This window comes from Arachis hypogaea, chromosome 17 (assembly GCF_003086295.3).
Source record: "Arachis hypogaea cultivar Tifrunner chromosome 17, arahy.Tifrunner.gnm2.J5K5, whole genome shotgun sequence".
NCBI lineage: Eukaryota > Viridiplantae > Streptophyta > Magnoliopsida > Fabales > Fabaceae > Arachis > Arachis hypogaea.
In genome coordinates, this window is record NC_092052.1 from 28,940,910 (window position 1) to 28,955,864 (window position 14,955).

The window sequence follows — 14,955 nt, forward strand, 5'->3', positions numbered from 1 at the left end:
AATCTCTCAGCTTGTAGCCTCTTTGTCGACAGTTAGCATCGTTCTACATTCGCAGTTTCGTTGACAAAGGTTATCAAATTTCACGTCTTTAAGATCGCAATTTTTCTACTTGACTTGTTCGATTTCTAAATCGTCGATGCCACTGCTATTTTGCACTCTTCCAAAAGAAAAATGATGAAGGTCTCGATTAATGTAGGATGTGACATTCCCACAAGTTATCGATTTTTTTTACTCTTGTATACAAATCCTCTTTTCTGTCGTTCATTCCTTCTCGCCTGTAGAACAACTCAAAATTTTACTCTCTCTTTCCATGTCAATGGTGGAATTAGTTTTACAAGAATATAATATTAAAGTAAGCAGTTTTTTTCTCTTTTAATTTTATGATTTTTTAATAATTTTTGTATTGCATCAACGAACACAATGATGATTATGATTACAAATTTTTGAGCTTGCAAAGCATGCTGTTTCTATTTTTCATAATAGAGACAGAATTCAAATTATACATTATTTGATTTTGATTTTCATAATGCAACAATGCACATGTTAGTGGTTATTGTTTCTTGTTTTGATTTTTCAATATAATTTCAATCATGTACTATTGTCGACTTTTTCTCTTAGTCACACAATAGGCATACACTTCAGCTTTCCCATAACTCATGGAACTTATGTGAAAACTGTTATCCTTAAATCGTGACTCCTTTTTAAAGACAGTATATACTGGCCATTCTGTCTAGTTATTAATTCTTATAACTGTGTTTTCATTCTATTTATTTGTATAATAGATAATTGGAAAGAAGGTTGAAATTAGAAGTGGCAAACGGGTCTAAATCTGCCAGTCTAGCCTGCGTAATCCATTAAAAAAGGCAGGTCGGGATGGAAAATTGAGACCGTCACACATCAAAAGTCCGTCTAACCCACACTGCTTAAACTGTGGGCTTTGGCGGAGCGAGGCGGGCTTTTCCGCCGGACTCAGAATTTTTTTGAAGATGTTCTAATTTAGTGTTTTGAATTATGTTTTACATTTGATTGATTATGTTCTAAACTTGTAGATGTTTAATTATATGTTTTGGATAATATTTATTTTACTTTAGATAATGTTGGTTTTATTATTTTGTTTCAAAAAATTTGGTTTATGATTATGTTTATTATATATTTATAATTATAAAGACTTTAATATTTGTGAATTTAGAAATTATAATTTTTTTTTGTCTTTAGAAATTATAAATTTATTAAAATGATTGTTAAATTATATATTATTTAATACTTAATAGTAAAAAAAAAAAAAAAATTTAGCGAACTTGGTCCGCCAGCCCGCTATTAAGCAAGGCAGGTGAGATTTCAGGACCACTTCATTAGACAAGGCAAAAAGGACCAGTCCATAAAAAAAAGGGGCTTCTCCACTTGCCACCCTTAATTAAAATCACATATTACTTTAAAGGACTTCTGATATAAGGGGTTGCACAATTAAATTCTCCCAAATTATGAACTTCAAATTTTCAGAACCAGGCAGATTTGGTCATGAAGTAATATTTGTTAGTAGATAATTTCATGAGCATACATTATCGGTGGTAATTTTGGATATTGTGCCAGTTAGTTTACTTCAAGATTATTAGAAGTTAGTGATTTATTTAACAAAAATATTATTTGTACATTAAAATTAGTTACTAAAATCAGTCACCAATGTATTTGTGTATAAATATATGCACTGACGGATTCATAAAGTTTTGATAGTGAGGACAAAATATATATAACATAATAATACTAATTTAAATTTAACTAATATGTGTCTTAAAGACACATGACAAACTTATTATTAGTAGAGTATTTTAAATTTTTTCATTTGATAACTGTATGATAAATACATTAAAAACTTAATTTTTTTGTATTTTTAACAAAAATATTCTCAATTTGTAATTTTAAAATATGTGCCTTTAGGACACAAGATAAATAAACTATAATAATTTTTATAATAAAAATATTATATTGCATAAAAATCAGTTATAAAATTATTCATTAACCATTACATATTTGTGTATAAATATATTTATTGTTTAATTCATTTTCAATATATATTTTGTATTTCAATATGTATTCTGTACAGATAGTTACTTTTTATGTACATATAGCATAATTATTGTTATAATTATATTTTATTATTATAAAATATTATTAGTCTTCAAAATATATAATTTATAAATTAAAATATTAAAATAATAATTTAAATAATATATATATTTTATAATTCTATTTTTTAGGTTTCATATTTAAAAAAAATTGAATATATATATATATATATATATTTGAAATTCACTTCTCATCCAATCAAAAGTCAACTCTCACTGATATCTATAGTTGAAAATTTTTTTTCATCAATTAATGTAGTTACTATAGAAAAAACTAAAATTAATTAAAAAAAATATCTTTTGAGTTCATTTCTAAAAAAGAACACCAATCTTATTTAAATTGAGAATTGATTATTCTAATAAACATCTAATATGAAATTCTTAAACTGACTATTAAGTACCAAAAGTTGAGTAAAAAATTATTGTGGGATCAAATTCAATAATTTAATGGGGACAAATAAATATTATTATCATATACTACTCAAAAAATTTTCAAATTGTAGTGGGAGCGCTTGCCCCCACTACACAATATATAGATCCGTCCCTGAATACATGTGTGGTTTAATTTATTTTTAATGTATATTTATATTCCAGCATGTATTTTATACTAGTGGCTAACTTTGGTGGCTGACTTTAATGTACACGTAGCATAACTGTTTATTTAATTAGTTGCTTTAGGATCTTTAAGCTAATTAGCAAGTTGTATTGATCTTAGACTAACTAATCATTCTTTAATAGGTTAAGTATCCTTCTAACTTAAATTTAAGTTGATTTTGGTAATTCCCTTGCTTTAGTCTATCATCAAAACTAAAGTTGTAATGAGGTGGATCAACAGTTGCACTTACTACTTATATCACTCACCATGAACTTACTAGACTCTTTACAGTTAATTAGTCTTGCTTTTTTCACCTTTTTAATTAAGTTCTCTTAGTGTCATTTGTTAAAAGGATTGCCATAGTATCCATAGTCACGCATTGTGTTCTCAATGTATCCAAATTCAAGAAAAAGTAAATAATGTTATTGCATTTTCGGTTCCTTTTACCATTGTGGCAAGTTGATGCTTACACTACAAGAAAAAAGGTCTGTCGACACACTTTTTTCTTGCCACGCTTTTAAAGCATGGCAAAAAGTAGTCAATGACTACGCTTTTGCAAGAGTGGCCACTGATTTGTGATTTGGCCACGCTTTTTTTTGCCACGCTTTTGAGAGAAATTGGCACGCTTTTTCGAGGGTGTCCACTAATTTGAAATTTGACTACGCTTTTTTTTGCCACGCTTGAAAAGCGTGGTCATAGAGGAAAACTGGCATGCTTGAAAAGCGTGACTAATTTGTCTTCCAATAGTCACCTTTTTAAAGTGTACCCATATCCTATATTTATTTTGACACCCTACAAAAACGTGCCGATAGAGTTCCTTCCCCTAAAATTTATTTTTCCACCTATTTTGTCCACACTTTACTTTTTTTTTTTTTTTGTAAGTTTTCAGTTTTAACCCTAAACTAAAGTGATAACAACATCATACTTTACCTTCAATTTCCAAATTCCCTTTTAACCATAAATAAAAGTGAAGCCGCGCCATCGCTATTCATCGATCTTCATCGCACCCATCCCTCAATGACCATCACACAGCCTTCATCGCCATCTTCATCAACGAACGTCGCAGAGCCCTCAATGACCATCGCACAGCCTTCATTTAACCCTTGCACCCGGCCTTCTCTCTGTCGCCACCATCGTAACCCTGGGACCCAACCCTCGCACCATCAACCCAACCCTCTCAATCGTTCGCCCTCTCTTTATCGCACCATCAACGCATCGACACTATTCTGTTCTGTTTTTGTTTTGATTTTAGGCTTTATTACATGAAAATCAAGCTCGGCACTCCTGGTACTGATTACTGGGTGCAAGTTGATATTGGAAGTGACCTTCTATGGGTGACTTGTTTTAATTTTAGGCTTTATTACACGAAAAACACCACTGCTATTTTTTCCGCTGCTAAACTGCTCTGCTGGCCATTGCTACTCTGCTACCTCCTCTGGTTCGTATTTTAAAAATTTTTGTTTCTGTTGATTTATTTTTTTAGGTTTTCCTAAGTTCTTATTAATTTTTTTGTTGTTGCTGTTAATCTATATTTTCTTTTGTTAAAAGTGTTCATCTGTTATTGATTTATTGTTGCTGCTTTTGTTATGATATGATATTATTGATATGGTTACAATCATTGTATAGAGATTTATACTTATAATAGTTTAAGGGATGGTACTGGATCCAATTGTCAGATGATTTTTTTTGGTGCATTGAATTTAGGGTTTTGGGGGAGTGCTTTTCTGCTGTGGCAAATGTGTTATGCTATAGAATATCAAGTTGGTGACTTGTGAAGATGATAGCTAATACCTGTTAAATAGTTTGATATGTTTGACTAAACTACTTTGCTTAACATAATACGGGTCAACATCTTATTAGGTTCTTAATTAATTTTTTCGGATATGAATAGGAATATTTTAGAAGAAGTACATGTTTTGATTGGGTGTTGTATTTGAGACTTGAGAGTTGTTACTTGTTACATGAGACAATGAGACTTTAGTTGATGATTTTCAATTTTGAATTGAAGAAAACTAAAATAAAAAGTGTGAGTATAGTTTGGCTTCTAACTAATTATGATTTGCAGTGTCACTATAGCTACAGTGCTTGTTGACTTGGCTCCGACGCAACAGATAGGCTTGTACACTTACTGCAGGAGGTGCAACATAGTGCAGCCTCTAAAGCAGAAGATACAACATTATGTGGAGCAAAGATCACTGGTGGAGGTTCTGGTGGAACGGTTTGTGTAATTGGTAGAAACTGTCTCAAGAGCGGTGAACAAATTATTGAGGTATCTTAGTTTAAAATTTTATACTGAATATGGCTGCATTTGGGTAAAATTTTTTTTATAACTTTATAGTGATATTTTTTTATTTTTATTTTGAAAAAAGATATCATATGGTATATTACTCCCTGAATTTTACCGCCACAAGTATGCTATGTGAAAATTTTACATTTCCATTTTAAATCACCTTTTAGTTCCACTTTTCTGAATTTTCAAACATGGGATACATCGTTTTCTTAAACCTTCAACAAATTTTTTCCTTTATGATTGTTGCTTGCTTTTCTTGTTACAGCTTCATTTTTGTAACTGCCAGCTTTATTTCTATTCAGGTCAATGCCGCTCTCTGGTTTGAGTGGAGCAAGATCCAGGCGCCTACAGATGAAGTCGTTGTGCCTTATGACAGTCTAGCTCCAACTCCTAAAGGTAAGTTTCTTTTTTGCATTTTTCTTTTGTCTGATTGGTTGGTCTAAATCTAATGTAACTAATCAATGTATTTGTTGCCTGAACTGAAACTGGTGCAACCTCTTCCGATGTGAAGAGCCTCTGGGACAAGCTTGTGGTGCTTAAGCTCAATGGAGGCTTGGGGACAATTATGGGTTGCACTGGTCCAAAGTATGCTGAATCTGATTTTATTATTTTACTTGTTTATTGTAATTATTTGTATTTTTTTATGCTTACTTTAGATGCGGAATTTTCAGTATGTAATTACTTGTTTACTGGTACGTGCTTCTTTGATGCTTATCGCAATGATCAGTTTGATAAATTTTATTGACTAGAATTTGGAATATCACTAGGCGTTTCGATTGGTTTTGTAGCTTGGTTATTTGTTGATGACTTTTTGCCATTCCCATCCAAAGGGCAGACTGGCAGAGACGTGTGGTATGATTTCATTTGTGTATTTTGCCTTTGTTATTCAACTGCATTGATGTAACTAGTTTCACTCGAGTCATGTATTTCTCTCTCTTTGAATTGGAAGTCCAGGACTGCTATAAATATAGCTTGTTGATGAATCAAAGGTTGATTTAGATACTTACACAGCATAACTATCCTTTAAACTACCATTTAGATCGCTATTCAGATTCAGAAGGATATGAATCTATGGTCAATTAACTACACTTTGGTATGTGATTTGTCTAGGGCATTTCGATGTCATGTTTCAGCAATCCTAGAAATAACAATCTGAATTAAATTGACTTTTCATGCTTAGGAAGAAACGTTTATAGTTTATATAGTTGTTTTGTTTTGGCAGTCATCTTTGTTTCAAGGCTGTTATTAGTGTACCCCGAGTTGTATATGATGTGACACAATTAGGCACAAACTTTGACATAAAATATCTATCAAATTTAAGTAATATCATATTCCAAGTACATCTTAAACAAGTGTATTTGTTGTTGTTGTGGAATGTATCATGTGTTCATTAATCAGCCGCCATAACTTTGGCCTTTGAGCATGTCTTTGCTCATAGCTTCCTAATAAGCTTGGTTTATGAGTAATTCCTTCATGCATAGGTACCTCTTAGCCATGGAGATGTCTTCCCATCATTACTGAATAGTGAAAAACTTGATGCACTATTGTCACAGGTTTATACTAGAACTCAATTTATTTTTATTTATAGATGGACAAAGTCTTATATTTCACCCTTTTTTTTCTTTTTAAGAATTGTAACTATCCCTATTTTGATTAATTTACTTATATTTTTTGGTGCCTGTTATGCAGGTGACTCCCAAAACATTGGCTGATGTGAAGGGTGGCACTTTGATTTCTTATGAAGGAAGAGTTCAGGTACATAACCATTACTGAATCACCACTTCTCAATCAAGATTTAGCTTATTAAATATGTATTGTGATGGTTGCGAATTGGCCACAAATTTTATAGTTCTAATGATCTCCTAAGTTCTAATGATGAACTTATTTTGTCCTAATTCAATTATTAGTTTTGCTAAAGTATTGTAATTTTTTAATTATAATTTTAGCATGTAAATAATTTATGTAAATCAATAAAAAATTAATTTTTTATGCCTTCTAATTGTTTCCTTTTTTTTTAATTTGACAAAGGAATAGGCCACGCTTTGAAAGCGTGGCAAAAGATTTTAGCTGGCAAACCACGCTTTTGAAGTGTGACTGTATGTGCTCTATTGGTACACTTTCAAAGCGTACTAAAAATCAACCTAATAGGCACAATTCAAAAGTGTGGCAATATGTACACTTTTCGGTATGCTTTTAAAGCGTGGCTATAGGATAATAGATATGGCCACGCTAATAGATATGGCAAAAAAAAGCGTGCCGATAGATCTACAAAAGCGTGGCGTGATAGTTTAAAAAGCGTGGCGAAAAGCTATCGGCACGTTTTTAAGCACTTTTCGGCACGCTTTAAAAGCGTGGCAGAAAGCTTATTTTCTTGTAGTGTTATATGATTTGTTTTTGTGTTCTACATGATTAAATTTCTGTCAATGTCATCTCTAGTTACGTTCAAGTCTCAGTCTGCTATTTTTTCTCTATTTTTCTATTTCAGTTTTTATTATTTGATGGAAATAACATTTCATTACGATGTGGTTAGCCTTTCTACGTTCTTATATAGTTTAAACTGTTTGTAGCTAGTACTTTATATTGATTTTCTAACTAAAAATGAGAGCACCAAACAAAGAAATTAGGTATATGTCATTTAAATTTAGCTTCAAATAAACAAAAATAAGGATCATGTCCTTTTTTAAGCTAGTCGGAATATTTGAATGAGGAAGAGAAAATTCAATAAATTGCAAAAAGTAGTATTATCTGAAAAATTCCAGTGGAAGAAGCTAAGGTAGGTGACATTAACACTAACTATCTTGATTCTTAATTAAACTCTAACCCTTAAAATAAAGGCTAGTCTGCTGCTCACTCCATCTCTAAGGAAGTAATAAACTAACTCAACTTTCGAAAAAGAAAATGTCTCTATGGGATTTGATACCCATCCTACATGCTATGCTAAGAAAGTTGATATTTCTGTTTGGTTTTTGTTTAGTTAATTTTGGATTTATGTTGATCATCCCATTGTTTTCTCTTTTATTCTTTATGGAGAAGCATGCAACACTTTTATGTTGATCTTTTATTTTGAATGAATGAAATTCAATGATGCTATGATCATAGAAGTTTGTTAGAGATTCTTATTTATGCAAAAAGGTTTTGTTGATTCAATATGTAACGATCCAATTTTCAGTACGTCATAATCATACTGAAAATCAAGCGTCACCAATTTGCTTTCCTAAAGAATAACTAATTATTTATTATTAAGCTAAGCCTGTAATCGTATTAGTGCGCAATTGAATTTTCAGAAAACTGAAATAATTAAGTAAGTACGATAAAATAACACAAATATGAGAGATAGAGATAATAGACACATTAACTAATTATTTATTTTTAAGCCCGTAATAGTATTAGTGCGCGATCAAATTTTCAGAAAACTGAAATAATTAAGTAAGTATGATAAAATAACACGCACGCACGCACACACACAGGAAGCCTTTAAGCTGGCGCCCAAAAACTAACCTAGTCCACTATATACATCTTACTCTCTCAGTGAGTCTAATCAATAGTGAGAGACTAAATACAAAAACTAGGCTAACACAATCACATCTAATGGGAAAGGAAGGAAGGAGTAAGAACTGAGGGGTTCTTAGTAGGGTCGGAAGTAGTTAGTTAAGTTAGGATTATCATAGTTCAATTAATTCACAGCCAAATATACAAGAATCACAGAAAAATAGCCAGTCACAACAATTCAGAATACCATTAAGGAATGCACAAACACAAGAAGACAATCATAAACAATTTCACATTATCAAGTAAAATGCAAATGCACAACACGGATGATGCATGTTTAATCCTATTGCAGTTAATGAGCTCATTTGTCGGTTTCGACCCGCACCCAACGCAATCCAACTCGCAAGTCAGATAAGACATTCCAGCGACATAACCTCTGCAAGTTTCTACTTCTTGCAGGCGCTGATTCTCCAGCTGAAGTATGTCGAACATGTTCTCTGCAAGTACTTGCAGGCACTGTTTCTCCAGCTGAAGCATGTGACCCCTTCTCTTGGAAGCCATTCCATATTTACGGGCATCCCCGCACAATCATTCATATACATAGCCCATGGCTTAAAATTTTTACATCGGCACCATAACTATTTATTTTTCGTCACCCTCTCATGACCTTTCAATCATTCTCATAATCACACGTGTCGATTTATTTTTTCTCTTTCATTAAGGGGCAAGCCCATCTTTATACAACTTCCTCTGAGTATTTTATAGAATGGGAATGAAAAGATTCTTATATTAGTTCTATATTTTCTGAAGTTTTTAAGGGTGCTTTTCTTTACTGTTCTCTGTTCTGTTATTAAGAAAAAATGCTATTATTACTAAATAATAATAATAATAGTAACTTACTTTAAAATGATTTAGATAAGCTAATATTTAATATGTAAAGCTTTGCTTGAAAACTTAACTCCTTTTAACGATAATTCCAAAACTTTTATTAATTATATTTAAACCACAAACTTTAAAATATTTTATTTCTAACCCAAGACTGTTATAAAATTATACTTTGAACCTCATTGAATTTCATGTTTATAAAAGTAATACCGAGCTTTTATAAAATACCCATTTTATCCCTGTACATTATTTATTATCCGAAATACCCAAAAATTCATATAATTACAAATTTAACCTCAATATCTCAATAAAAATACAATTATACCCTTCAAAATAAAATTTTCTAACTGAATTCTTCTCCTTCTCAAAACCGAAATATTATTTCAATTTTTATCAAAATACTAACTTGAGATTTTATCCGTTTTCGAGCATTTCGATCACCAATTCTTCGTAAATTTTAATATAATCTTTTGGCCATTAAACCTCACCAATTTTATTCAAAAGCTAACACAATGACAGTCCCAAATCAGCCTCATCATCACGGTTTGGGCAGCACCAAAATGACTGAACCACAAGCTTAATCACATACAACAATATATCAATAAAATTCAATATAAAGTCAATCAAATTTCATCAATAATCAATCACAACAACTATTTACTTATTCAGCACAAATTTAATCGGTGAGATTTTACCAAAATCCTATTTCTGCACAAAATCAAAACAATGAAAATTTTGGAAAAGCTTTTTGACCGAGCTGCTGAAGAAGAGAACGTCAGAAATCGTCTGTGCCTCCTAGAACTTCAATTGACCGAGCTCAAGGAGTAGGAAAGTTACGTCACTGTCAATTTTTACCGATCAAAAGTGATACCAACTTGTAGAAGAGAAAGATAAAAATACCTTTATTGGATTAGATTTTTTATTGGAGTTACAAATCACAAGAAATCGAAGCCAAAAATCATGGGTATTACGGTTCTTTTTCAAGAACACTCAATTTCTCTCTTTCTTTTCCCTTCCAAGTTCAATTCGGTGGTGATAATGAAGATAATTAAAGGCTGATGGTAATTATTTGATGATTTAGGGTGTTAAAGCTTATTAGGTGTCACGGTTATATATGTATACATATAAGCCACGTTTCTTATTTCTTTTCTCTTGGTTCCTTTATGGCTTCGGCCAAGTAAATTAAATGGAACAAAGATTATGATTATAATTATTGGTGATCATAGGCTAGGTGTTAAGTTTTGGAGCTACTGAATCAGTGGCTCAAGTTATAAATATCTTAAACGAATAATTATAAAAGCTGAATGTATTAAAACACAAGTAATAATATATACGGGTAATATATATGAGTTACTAATATAAATGACATTAGTAACTTAGGAATTAAAAAATATTTAGTGAAGCATTAGCAACTCTAAACTCCTAACCCTCTTTACAAGATACAATATTAATAGCGAGGGATAAATAAAGAACAATTAACTAATATAACAACAAAATTGCATAAGCAAAACACAATTAAACTCTTCGTAAGCTTCTTCATCCATTTCCTGAAAAGACAAAGCTGTAGGGGGTGAGAACCTAACCACACGGTCTCACCACGGAGTTTCAGAATTGTCATAAGAAGATATTTATTAAGAAAACTGTTTCAAGCTCAGTAATTATTGTTGTCTTGTGAATCTTTTGAAAATCGACAGCTAAACCATCCAAAAAATTTTTAAAACCTTTTTAAAAGAAATCAGTTAATTATTCAGAAATCCAAAACTCGCCTTTTCTAACAGTATGAATGACCAACCTGTTTCAAACATATGTTCATTAAGTCTATAATAACCGGCTTGATATTTCATACTTTACTAAATTTTAATCAAAAACCAATCACGGCTTCCGGCCCATCACATAATCAACCATGGCCTTCGACCCAAGCAATTCAATCAAATCAACAATAACAATCAACATCACATTCGGAAACAACCCTCAGCTTCACCACCACCAACGTAAGGGATCTCTCAATTGTTCAAACACATACAATGCAAACAAAGAAAACACAATTAAGAAGCAGATACTGCAAATAGCTCAGATAGCAGTTAATAACAAATAAGCAATTAGGCAAATCAAAACAAATTCAAGCTCAAACAAAACATACAAATGCATATGATGCATATCTGTCCTATGGCTAATGAGCTCATTTGTCGGTTATACAGCCAACCCGACATGCCGGGTAGCTAAACCGGGCATTGTCTCTCTGTTGTGTATAAATATCTCAGCACATCGACTGACCATTAGAGGGAGAGTGCCCTGTCACCATTAGAGGGATTACGTACCCTATCACTATTAGAGGGAATAGGTGCCCTGTCACCCTTATAACCAGAGAAAAAACACAGACATACTCATCATCAATCAACCACAATCATGTTTCATTTATCATATTCATTCAATTTCATAATTCAAACTCAGTTTTCATCATTCTTTTTTCTCATCTCTTTCTCGGAGCAAGTGGACAACGCCACTGCCTCTTACCCAGGGTCACATATCTCATTCATTTACACATCATCGTTTTCGCACTTCTTCAACCCCAATTCATTCTTTTCTAAATAAAGTAAACTCAAAACGTAATCCTTTTCGAATAACTCAAAATCAAATTATAAAATCCTTAAACAAATCCAAATCTTTCTAATAAGCACTTCAAACGAAATCTCCAATTTTATAAAAATTTGGGCAGCATCTCCTCTAAAACTCGGATTCTGCCACCCTTTTCAGGTCCCATCCAAACATTCCTCAAATCCATTTCAAATCATTTTCAATTCTCAAAATTATTTTCGATAAATCAAACAAAATCAACTCCAATCTTCTCAAATCATTCTATCATAATTCAAAAACCAAATTCAAGAAAACCAGTCCAACAACAACCAACTCAACAAAACTCTGATTTTGCAGTGGCGATGTCAAATCTAACCATCCCCCCAACAGTCACAGCTTCTAAGCACAGCACGCATGAATCATAGCTCAACCTTGAGACATTAACGTCGTGTAAAACTCAATAATCTAACAGAACAACGATAAAGAGGGGTTTTTAGAGCAAAAGACCTACCATACAAAAAGGAACCAAGAACGAATCAGTGGCAGCTCCGACGGTAACGTCTGGTGGTGAGACTAACGACGACAGAGAGCTTCGGTAGTGGCTCAATAGCGACGGCAGCAGGGGTGGATAAAACAACCCACCACCATCGTGTTTCTCCCTCTCTGCGAGCCCTTTCTTCTCCCCGAAGCTCGATGGCGACCGCACACGGCAGCACGGCTTCTCGCAGTAGTGGCGCAACATTTCAAGGCCCATGACCTTCTCTTCCCTGTGCGTCGTCATCCCTCTCAGCGACCACGATGATGGCGATGCCTGGATGAGACGCGGCAGCTCCACGGTTCCTCCTCTCTCAACGTGAGCTCTCTTTCACCTCAGTTCTGATTTGCGACAGCGACTTCAAGGCAGATTGGCAGCGACGCGAGACAGGGTAGAGTGCTTGGCGGCCTTCCCTGGTCGGCGCAATCTTCTCCTCCTCTGATTCTCTCTTTCTCTCTGTTGTGTGTGTGTTATGCGTTAGTGTGTGCGTGTGTGCTGTGAGGAAGAAGGGAAAGGGGAATGACGGCTAGGGTTAGGATTTTTCGTGTGTGTGTTTTTGAAATTAGGATTAGGATTAGGGTAGTTTAAGTAATTTTAATAAAATTTAGGGGTAATAGAGTAAATTAAAAATCAATTTTAATCCAACACTAATATTTATAAAAATACTATTTAATTATTAATTTATAAATTTATTTTCAAATAATTACTCTTATTCAATAACTAGAGATAATTAAATTATTTTCTTTAAATCATAAAATAAAATTTAAAATATAATTATTCAAATTAAAGCAGATAAAACTCTCATTATTTTTCAATCTCTAAAGTTTTAAATCAATAATAATAAAGTACTCAATTAATATAAAAATATCTAAAAATATATTCTTGAATAAATAAAATAAGTCATAAATAATTTATTAATTTATTTCCAAAATATCCGGGGTCTTACAGTTTGCGCATATTTTTCTATTATGTATTCTGCATGGATGTGTGTATTTTTTATATTCTCTTTCTATGTGATATTTTTCTGTATTCTCTATCTGTATAATATTTTTGTATTCTGCTGTTTGTGTGCTAAACAATAAAGAACTAATAAGCTTAACTAATAACCCTAATCTTACTAAGAACCCACAAGTTCTTACCCCCAACTCTTCCCTTTAGATGGAGACAGGAGTTCTCTTCTATGAGGTGGAGCATCCGTTTATATACGAGAACCCGACCTTCGGGAGTTACTATATTTATTGTAGGGAGCCTTGTATCCGCTTGTACATACTGCGTGACAGACCCTTCTTGCACCTGTTGGATAGCCCAGACTTCGACCTAGACATGTCATATGATTTTTCTCTTTCTTGGCTTCATCCTGACGCACCAGGCCATCCTTTTTCTAGACCACCTATCCCAGCTCAACCTCTCAATCAGGCGGCTCCTGAGCCTGATGTAGATAAGGCGTACATACCTGATCCACCTTCAGACGTGATCATACCTCCAGCGCTACAGGCACCACTCTCCCCAATAGAGTAGTTGCAAGCTCAGTTTGGACCGCTGGGTGGCGGAAACAGAAGCAGTAATTCTTCTAGTAGAGTAGCGGTTCAAGAAGATTCAGAAGAGGATGATCCAGAGGAGGATCTGGAGGAGGAGTTACCTTCCTCAGGGAGCATGCGTTTTTAAGCCAGCCACACAGAGGTCTGCCGAACGACGATATATGATTCCGGCTAAGGGGACATCTGTTGGCATCTTTTTGGCAGCATTCTAGCTTAGTACAATTTTCTGCATAATCTCTCACTTTTGTAGCACATAGAGAGGTTAGGAGAGTTTAGAATACTACTCTAGTTCGAATACCAGTTAGCAGCTTATTATATGGGCCAAAACCTAGGATGTCTTATGTTTATTTATGTACATATTTATAATATGGGTGTAGACTGACTGGATCTGTAAACACTTTACTGATGATTGTATATCTTTTGAATGTATGATATGAGATGTGTATATTCTATTATTTTTATTTATGTTCAAATATTAATTATTCCTATATGGCTTACAAGGCTAAATCAATAAATGTTATTCAAAAAAATTTTAATTATTCTATATAAACAATTACGTTTTAACAACGAATCTGAATTATATGTTAAATATTAGGTAATAATTAGAGAAGCGAGTTAGTAACGCATAACTTTTAGTGTGATCATAAGACCATCTCCAATAGGGAACTCATCCCAATTCCTGTTTATGGCCCACCTGTCATAAAAAGTAACTCCACAACAGCTTTTGCGTCTGATGATTAGACTTTTGTGTGGCTTAGAATTTCACAAATGAAATCTCGTTGCAATATAGTTTCTAAACCAACAATAGTCCTTTCATACAAGAATTTGGTTGTCACTAGTACAAACCCCTAAATTTATAAACCGAAGTATTAGAACCTCGGGTCGTTCTCCCTAGGAATTGCAATAAAGTGCTTTGTTATTGGTTA

At 33.1% G+C, this 14,955-nt stretch overlaps 1 long non-coding RNA gene across 2 annotated transcripts; it reads left to right on the forward strand.

Annotated features, from left to right (window-relative positions):
• Positions 1 to 3,696: 3,696 nt before the first annotated feature.
• Positions 3,697 to 7,001, forward strand: LOC140181128 (uncharacterized). Of its 2 annotated transcripts, XR_011875789.1 has the most exons (5): positions 3,697 to 4,156; positions 4,784 to 4,987; positions 5,311 to 5,860; positions 6,490 to 6,561; positions 6,698 to 7,001. It is a non-coding gene; the product is annotated as an uncharacterized lncRNA (long non-coding RNA). The 2 variants fall into 2 exon arrangements; XR_011875788.1 differs by having other exon boundaries at positions 5,311 to 6,561.
• Positions 7,002 to 14,955: the final 7,954 nt, after the last annotated feature.